The sequence below is a fragment of the Coniosporium apollinis genome (assembly GCF_000281105.1).
Source record: "Coniosporium apollinis CBS 100218 chromosome Unknown supercont1.48, whole genome shotgun sequence".
In the NCBI taxonomy this organism is placed as follows: Eukaryota; Fungi; Ascomycota; class Dothideomycetes; genus Coniosporium; species Coniosporium apollinis.
In genome coordinates, this window is record NW_006913310.1 from 200544 (window position 1) to 210637 (window position 10094).

A 10094-nucleotide genomic window follows, 5' to 3' on the forward strand; every position below is an offset into this window, starting at 1 on the left:
TTAAAGCTTATCTTAACGCGAAATGTTTTCGTATCGTGAAAGATATAAAGTTATATTATTATTAGTTGCAAAAAGTATAGCTACTTAGAAATAAACGTTATCTACCCTTCTCTCTCTAAGGCTTATTATTCTATAGAGCACGCGTACTGCTTCTATATAAATATATAGATCCGCAAATAGGCACTCTATTTATATATAAAACCGAACCGTTCGTCTTACCTTCACTGTCTATCGCACCTAAGACTTCCAAGGATGGTGAGACCAAGCTCTTCGGAGATTAATCTGGAAGAGGTGCGGAAGGCATCTAATCTTTTTGCATTGGGTTTGGCTCTGATTATCTCCGCCCTGGACTGATCGAGCATGATGACAGGAAGGGAGTTCGGAGCTAATGAGCCATGCGTTGTCGGCTCACAGGAGACAGGTCTTCATTCAGGTGACGTGCGCGCGATGAAAGTAATGTCGAGGGCGGGTAAACAGTGATGCGATCTCGTAGTGATGGACTTTGGAGGTTAGGGAAGGCAAAGTGCCAAGAATGATGCACGAGCAATACCGCGGTGTGGGCGCGGAAGCGACGCGTCTCGACTCTCAGCCCCACGACGGTCGAAGATTTCAACTCCTAATTGCTACCGCAATGTGACCTCAACTTCATGATTCCATCGGTACAGCTTTGAGTTTTGCGCGGCTCGTGGACTTCCAATATCTAAATCTCAGCCATTTTCGAGAGTTCAGAGTATTGGAGCTGCAACCATCTGGTTTCTCCCAACATGCAACGCTTTCCTGCAAGTTGATCACTACGAAATTGAGAGATGGCAACCAATCTTCGGCCCCCCTAAGACACGCGTATAAGGCCTTATCATATGCTTGGGAGGGCCAGACACCAGACAGAAGAATCTCATGCCAAGGACAAGACCTTCTGATTACGGCCAATTGCGAGGCTGCATTGTTACAACTGCGACAGCGCTGGAGACGCCGGATTCTATGGATTGACTCCATTTGCATCAATCAAGCCTCAGGCGATGAGAAGGGGCAGCGGGTCCAGATCATGGGTGAGATCTCCAAAGGGGCAAAGACCGTCATTGTATGGCTGGGCGAAGGAAGCCTCGAGATTTCTCGAGTCTTTTGGCACTTGTCTTTGCTCAAAGAATCTCGAAGTCCACCCTTGGGCCATACCTAATCCGTAGACGAATAATACGAGCCTTAGCACTTCGAATCAGCAGGTTGCAAGAGCTCAATGACAATCAGATTCGGTAGCTCCCGCGCGGCATGGGCTGTTTGTATTCATCCCGGGGGATTGTATCTTAGCCGAGGTTTTCTCCCGGACTTGGTTCACACGTATGTGGACTTTGCAGGAGGTAATAATGGCTAGAACGTGCTTGGTTAGCTGCTCCCCGAGTTCTCTATTTTGTTACATCGCTGACTACTCTGTCCAGGTCAACTGTGGTGAAGCAACCGTGCCTTAGGAAGTTTTGGCGGGTCTAGACAGCTATTTCCTAGCTGTGGGAAGCGAGCAAAGAGTGGATAGTGCTGTCTCTATATATAGAGAGCTTTCAAATAGTCTTATACGTACGAAAGGCCGAGGATACGCAGCGATACTAGAGATGCGGCTATCATCTATCCGAGAGCAAACCGGATATTAGCAGGTTATAAGCCCATGTAATGGAATTTGTACTAAAAAAAGTAAAAAAGGAAAATACGTATTTTCCGAGCCTATTTTCCAAGCTAAAAATCCCTTGGAAAATAAAAAAGCATATGGAAATGTCATGACCCGGCCAGGAGAGAGCCTTGGCATGGTGTTGAGCCATACCGCGCCCAGCTTGTCACCAAGCTGGACGTCATAACCCCGCCCTCTTGGCGTTCTTCCTATATCCATAGATGCCCACCGTCTGACAGACGGTAGGCTTTAGTCTTTGCATATAGTACTAGATACTATTCCTTAACTACTATGGAATATATCTTACTACTAGCGATTGCCTAGCTCGACCCCGTCGAGCTACTAGCCACTCACGTGGATACATCAACCCACTAGCCTGTAGATCCCGCTAAGGGAATTCAGGTTACTGACAGGAAAATAGCCGAGTTCCTTAGAAAATAGATTATTTAAGGAGCTCTTTAGGTGGCTTACTAATTCTAGATAGTATCTACACTATACTAATAAGTATAATACTAGAATCTTTGAATTTAGAAGGTATTTTAACTAAAAAAAAGAGTTTTTTATCTTTAAGACTACTAGAATATTAGTTTCTAGGATAGATAACTTTTATTAACTAAACTATCTCTATTACTAATATTTATTAGTAAAATACTCTATAAGAACTACTAATAACATAATTTAAAACTATAATATAAGTAGAATTAGATATAATATATATTCTATAAGATATTAAGATTCATATATTTAAGAAGAGTATTAAGAGATTTAAATAAGAAGTAGCTCCTTATTATTAGTTCTAAAGAATATAGAATTTATATTCTACTAACTAGATTAAGAGGAAATAATAAGAATTATACATCTAATAGTAGAACTAATAAATAGTAAAAAGATATACACTTAACTAACTATATTAAGAAGAGATAATAATAAGTATACACTTAAGATTGTACTAAGAGACACTAATAGAATAGTCTAGAACTATAATATCTATATAATTTAGATTCTACTAATTTTATTAAGTAGAGATAATAAGAATTATGTATCTAAGAATAGTAGTAGAAGGTATTAATATTAACATTAATATATTCTAATATTACTAGAAAGTGAGATGAGGGTTATCTCACTTACTAGAGTTAGAGTCTACCTTAGGAAAATTATAACCTAAAGCCTTATATTATTTTTTAATATCTAGATCTTATTTTAATTTCAATATAACGTCGCATCCACTTTAGATTTAGTTATCTTTCGCTTTATATTAATCTATATTAATATACCTACTTTCGATAGCCGCGCGATAAGTATAAGATTATAAAAGTTATAATAATAGATTTAGAGTATAGAGATTCGGGCGTAATATAAAGATAGTAGGTATAATACTATAGTACTTAGATCACGTAAGCTCTTTATTATAGTAGAAAGTATACTACTAGATAGTTATTGCTTTTTAAAGCGTAATACTACCTCGTTCATCTACACTAAATAATACTAAATAAGTATAATAGAGTAATAAGACAGGGTCGAGTTAACAGATATAGGAGTATCTTAGGGAAGCTTTTAATAGAAGACCCTTAATACTACCCTAATAACTCTTAACTATCTAATATATAATTTATACCGCTATTATCTTCTAGTAGATACTCTAGTAGACGAGACAGCTGTAAACTAGGCACCTTCTATAGCTTCTTTTTATTAACTACCTCTAGAACTAGCCGATCTAGTAGAATCTAGCATCTAGCTAAAGTATCTACTACTATTCTTATAATCTACACGCTAAATACTATAGCGCGATTATTATACGCCTTAATTAGATCTAACTAGACCTTAAACCAACCTATAGGTATCTATTTAAGTAAAGAGTAGAATATCTTAGAGCTTAGAATTAGTGCGAAAATACCTACTTTATACTATATATAGACCTTCTACTAGCGGCGGCCTCTCTCTAGATGCTTATTAAAGTTTATCTATAGCTTATTAGAGGATAAATAGCTACTTAAATTAGAGGCTTTAATATCTAGATAGAGTACCTAAAAGAGATAATACTTCGCTACTATAGTATTACCTACTCTAACATCTCTTAAGTGTACTTCTTTTAATCTATTACTACTACTAGCTAATAACCGCACCGCATTCTAATACTAGTTCTAGAGGGAGGCTAGCTAATACTAGTATATTATATTATAGAGAATACCCGCTACTTTAGTAGCTCTAATAGCCCTAAATACTCTAATAAACTTTATTATAATATTATTAATAGTTACTAGAGTTTACACTATATAGAAGCTTAGAGAAGTCTAATACTTAGTACTTAGAGTACCTATATCTTACTAATATATTAGTAGCTTTCTCTAGTCCTCGAAGGCCTTTAGGCTAATAACTATCTAAGTCTTATAAACTAAGTCCTAGACAGCCTAAAAGCCTATACTATAGTAGCTAGATTATTTTTCTAGCTAGGCTAGAATTAGCGTATTAGAATACTAAAAGATAGTATTAATATTTAAGATATCCTTATTAGAGCTAATAAATACTATAGAGAGCTCCTTTACTATCTTTTTCTAGCGCTCGCGCTCCTTATAGTAATTATTATTTATAATCTTTAAAATAGCCTTCTCTCTCTTCTCTATAATAGGATCCCGCGGCGTGCTAGACTTAGCTTTAGAAGAAAAAGTAGATTAAGATTTATCTTAAGTATTAGAACTAGCGTCTATATAGGCTTATTTAGGTAGCTATATAGGCTTAGAGTCTTTATCTAAGTTATTTATAGTATAGCGCTTAGTAGTACTCGCGGCTGCCTAGCTAGATATAGAAGACTTATTAATACTATTATTCTTACTAGAGGTAGAGGAAAGAGGGTGAGTTCTAATTAGAGTATCACCGCTACTACTTATATTACCTAGTATACTATAAAGCTTCTCTAGTATAGGTAGAAGGTCTAGTATATAGTTCTATGCGAGCTAGTCTAGAGTATTAAGTGGAAAGGCGGTAATAAATAGTCTAGAGTTCTAATTAGACTTATTATATACCTAGAGTAGAAGTCTACTTATTAATATAGGTAGCTAGAGTAAATATTAAAAATTAACAAGAGACACTTAATAGAGGTAATATTTACTTAAAGAGAAGACACTACTATTATTTATAGAGTATATAGGCGCGTGTAGAGGCTAAAGGATAATTCTAATATAGAATATTAAACATGTTGCTTTACATTAAGATAGTAGGGAAGGAAGAGCTAGGAAAACCTTAGATAGTAGAAGCTAGAGGGCCTATTTCCGTATATATAGAAGTAGGAAATTAATAAGATACTTATCTATTCTAAAACGCAATAGTAATAGAACTAGTAGGGCTACTATTATTATTCTATTAATCTAATCTAGAAGCTCTCTATAGAAGCCTTTAACTAGGCTTCTATTATTATTCTCTTACTATTATAGACTGTATTATGCATCTAGCCGACCTCGGCCTTATTACTTATATTATTGTAGATAAGGAGTTTGAGTATAGAACTTAGGTGAGTAGGTTGTACGTGTCTATAGAGGTGAGATATTAAGGTAGAACTATTAAGGTGGTAATAGAATCACGGTAATAGGTTAACTAACTAACTAACTAACTAACTAATACTTCTATACCGATTTAGTTCGAGGGTTTATTCTAATTGTCTAACTTTTCTATTAGCTGCTTTCACCTTAACTCTACCTACACTAACTACCTACATTAACTACCTATACCTATACTAAAACTACCTACCCTAGCGGAATAATATAATCTCTCCGCCTCTAGTCTTCTATACCGCTAGCCCTATCTATAGAAGCTTTTATCTACTAATCCTTCCTCTTCTAGAGTCCCTTAACTGACTTTTAATTATAACCGCGCTAATATAGATATAAATATAGAGATAGACGCGTCCTGCAGTTAGTATATATTACTAGGCTACCTTATACATTCTCTCCTATCTCTATATATCCCTTCTACCGCCTCTTACCTATACCTCGATATCCTATTAACGGTACTATAAATCTATTTAACTACGTGCTAGACCTTAAGGTCCTTATTTATTACCTATATCGCCGCGCTATTACTCTAAAAACTATTAAGGCTTAGCTACTAAAGTATTATCACTACTATATAGCACTATAGCTATAGCCTACTACTACTATTAACGCGCTACTAGTAATTCTCTAAGTATAGTATTCTCTTACTAATTCTAACTCCGCTTTTTTTAAGCTTTTAGCTCCCTTCTTCCTCGCTATTCTAGATATTCTAATCTTTAAGAATAGCTTACTATACTCGGAATACTACTATATAGTATATACTAAGGACTCTAATTAAAAGCACTTCCGTATCTAGTATATAGTAGGCTTTAGCTATAGAAACTAGCCTCTAGCACGTGTTAAGAGTATAGTTACTAAGCTTCTACTATACCCTGTACCTATAAGTTCGAGAATCGGGTGCCGATTTCCATACAAAATCACCCCTACACGGAACTTGCCGCTTCAGAATAGGACCCTATTCTCAGATCCTTACTAAGAATCCGGTCCCTCCACACAATAAGCCTATTCATACGACGCACCACGGTCGCATTCTCTTTAAAACTCATACAAACGTGCAGGATAATATAGTAAGTAACTCTATTAAAAAATCTTCTGGCTATCTCGCATAACGCGGCCGATGCATGAAATTAACCACTTACATAGTATGTACGAAAGCATATTAAATCCTGTAATCTCGGGAAAACTAGCGATACCCGCTAGACGACTCACGTGAGTGCATCACGTTATAGATAGCTTAGGTTTATATGCGACTACTCCACTAGACGACTTACATGAGCGTATCACGTTATGGATAGCTTAGGTTTATATACGACTACTCCGCTAGCTATAGCACTTAACTAAGGATACCTTTTTATTAGGGTCACCGCTAGTAAGGGACGGTCACGACCTTAATTCTAGTTTAAACCAAAATCCGCTATTAATGCACTCATTATTATTAAGGGGAATATTATATACTTAGGTTAGTAGAGGCACAGGCTTAGCGGAAACATTATCTACCTCTATGCTAAAGAAGTTTCCGATACTGCGACCGTAACATTTATAGTCTAGTTAAAACCACATTATAATATACAGTAATATAACTTCCGCCCTAACCTATACTATAATGTATTCTATATATAAGACGCCTATGCTGGCGCTTAGGGTTCTTATAGAGGCTAAACGAGAGATCACCTCTATGTATAGCTGCATAGAGGCTAACTAGTAACCGCAATAGGCAATCCTATAACTTAGTTGCTATATCTCTTAACCACTATATACCGAATCTATACCTTATAAGACTAAGAGTAGAACCATAATCTTTCCACCGCTAGGGCTAGCCTAGTTAGTAATATGCGAATAATACTTAGGCTAGGGGTTTAAGTTAGAATAGGAGAGCTCCGTATAAGGATACGTTATATATGGTGGTTAAGGTCTACGAGCTCTTTATAAGAAGCTTAAAGGATGTAGTATAACCTATATCTCTCCTATTATATATACCGTAATACTAATAAAGCGGATACTAGCTCGAAATCACCCTAGAGTGTAGGTATTAGTTTGCACTAGAATCTAGGAAATAGTCGCCTACCGCCTTAAATTAGTGTAATCTTAAATGCTATTACGCGAAGCTTTAAATGATTATTATACCCTTTCCGCGTTTCTTAGCAATTCACTATAGAAATATGGAAGGACACTAAAGCTACTATGAAGGCCCACCGAGAATACCTTATCTTTTAGGTTCCTATCTCATTTCACGTTACACGTGCTATACTATCTTCACTTCCTTTAGGTTAGCGAACACCTATTTCACTTTAAAGATAGTGCAATTCACCGGAGTAATGTTATGCGCCTATTTATTAAGCAATTTCATGAAATAATTCTCACTTTAAACGCTTTACCCTAGATGCCTATATAAACCCCTCTACCCCCTAGTTACCTCCTAGACTCCTACACCTTACTCGCTCTTTTAGGTAGGTCCTAGTATGCTTTCGTGCTATCTTAATCTTTTTAGTGTAAACTAGAATCCATCGCTTTAAAAGATAAGACTAGCGCGCTACTTCGCCTGCTAGACACGCCTTATTAAGCTAACGCAGCTATCTATTAAGAATTTTGCTAACCAGTATTCACATTAACCGGAAGTATACCCGCCTACTTTAAATAACATATTATTTTAATGATGGCGGGAACGCTAGACTCTTTAGAGAGTAATAGTGAGGGTAGAACACCGCCACGTAAGCTAAATACTATTCTAATCGAAATATTGATGGTAGTATTAATATTAACTATAGGCTTAAAAGACGGCGAGGCTCTAGCTTTAGTAATAGGTAAGCCTAGTATCCCTGCGTGTCTGCTCGATTTTAGTTTAAACTAAATCCAGGTACTCCAGCTCTGGTTGCTTTCTCGTCCGCTCTAGGTGCTCTGGCTCCGGTTGCTTCCTCGTCCGCTCTAGGTACTCTGGCTCCGGTTGCTCCCTCGTCCGCTACGTATGTAAGTAAGCTTAAACCCCCGCTTTAGCCTGATTTTAGTTTAAACTAAAATCTAGATACTCTAGCTAGGAAGTCGAAGAGATGTAGTAAGGAAGAGCGTAATGCTAACGCCGCCGCGAAAGCGGCTAAGAAGGCTGAAGCGCTAGAGGAAGCAAAGTAAAAGATATAGGAGAAGTATGACGCTTTCCTTAAGGTTTCTACCTATAAGTTTATTAACGAGGATCCCCTCTTTATGATTGAGGGTAGTAATAACGAAGTATAGCCTATCGCGGTGAGAATTAATAAGTTCTATTCTAAGTAGGACCTCGCCTCTTATCTCGGCTTTATTACTATAAGGGAGTTAGATAACTAGATATACAAGAGCCTAAAGTGGAGCTCCTACTTTATAGCTTAGTTGGGGAAGTATACTAGCATCTTTAATAGTGGTTAAGGCTTATATCTAAGGCGGGAGCAAGTGTAGGAGCATTTCCTGGGTCTTAGCGGATAGCTTGTTGATTAATGTAATTAGCTTATTAATGCTTACTAGAAATGAACTATTATTACGGCTGAGGACGTCTAGAAAGCTGGCTTGCTCGTAGGCTATATGGCGCTACTTAACTATATTACTATTGCTAAGTGGCTTATTCCGGAGAGTAAGAAGGTATTTCCTATAAGCTTTATTAAAGACGGCAAGTTCGTCTATCGCTCCGAAGACTTAAATAGGGTCTAGGAGTTAATGTATCTCCTAAATAAGAACTCTTAAGCTAAGAAAGAGAAAGGAAAGCCTACTAAGAAGTACCTGGCGAAGTCTCGACGCACGATACCTATGACTGTTCTTAACGCTAGCGTAACTGTAGAAAAGAAATAGCGCTCACGTGCCCAAGTTGCTATATTGCCGCTAGAGGAGACCGCAGCGGCTGCGAAGCCTAAACTATAGCCCTTCTAATACTTTAGGACGCTGCTTAGGACTAAGGATAAGGATGTACCTAAGGGAACCCTTCACTAGTGGACGCGAGCTAAATAGTAGAAGCGTATTAGGAATGAGCCGTATCCGTTAAAGATTAGCGAGGCTAACTATATCTAAGTGCTTAATAAGATCGCGCTAGAAGCCCTAGGTAACGTTAAAGGAGCGCTAGATTGGCTATAGGACGGTAAAAAGATGCTGGTTAAAGCGAACACACCCTACTTCTCGAATAAGACAACCGTCGAGGGGGCTTAAGTAAGAGAAGAGCGGCTTAATATTAGCCAGGCGATTGCGGATATGGATAATACTAAGGACGTGAACGGTGCATTAGTAAGTTGGATTTTAGTTTAAACTGAAATCTAAGTTCTTTTCTTTATCGCCTCTTCTTGCTAATCGCTTCTCTTATAGTTGGCCGTAGACTTCAATGAGCTTAGGAGTGTTAAATAGAACGACGCTAAAGATAATAGCGATGTTGTAAGTTATCGACACTATGCTCCTGCTAATTAAATTCTAACCTGCTCTCTAGACCGCTCTTAAGTTCCGCTAGCTAATGAGTACTCTCATCCCGGCTGGCATGAGCCTTCCGTCGTACGTCGACGCCTGCGTTTACCTGGGGCTGGACCTAAAGGAGCCTCTCTTCTCCCCAGTAACCTATAAAGAGAAGCCTCTTATCCTTAAACCTTATTAAGCTCCTGTTGCCGCTAGCTTGGATATACTATGCCGCGACCGTACGCGTTCCGCTCTTAGAGGCGCTATACTAGCTAATAACTACGGTCTCGGCAAGACTGCCTTAATGCTTATTATAATATATAACCACGCCTGGTAGGTATCCGAATAGAAAGGCGACTAATATAAGCTAATGGTTGTCCTTAGGGTTAGGGTTAGGGTTAGGGTTAGGGTTAGGGTTAGGGTTAGGGTTAGGGTTAGGGTTAGGGTTAGGGTTAGGGTTAGGGTTAGGGTTAAGGTTAGGGTTAGGGTTAGGGTTAGGGTTA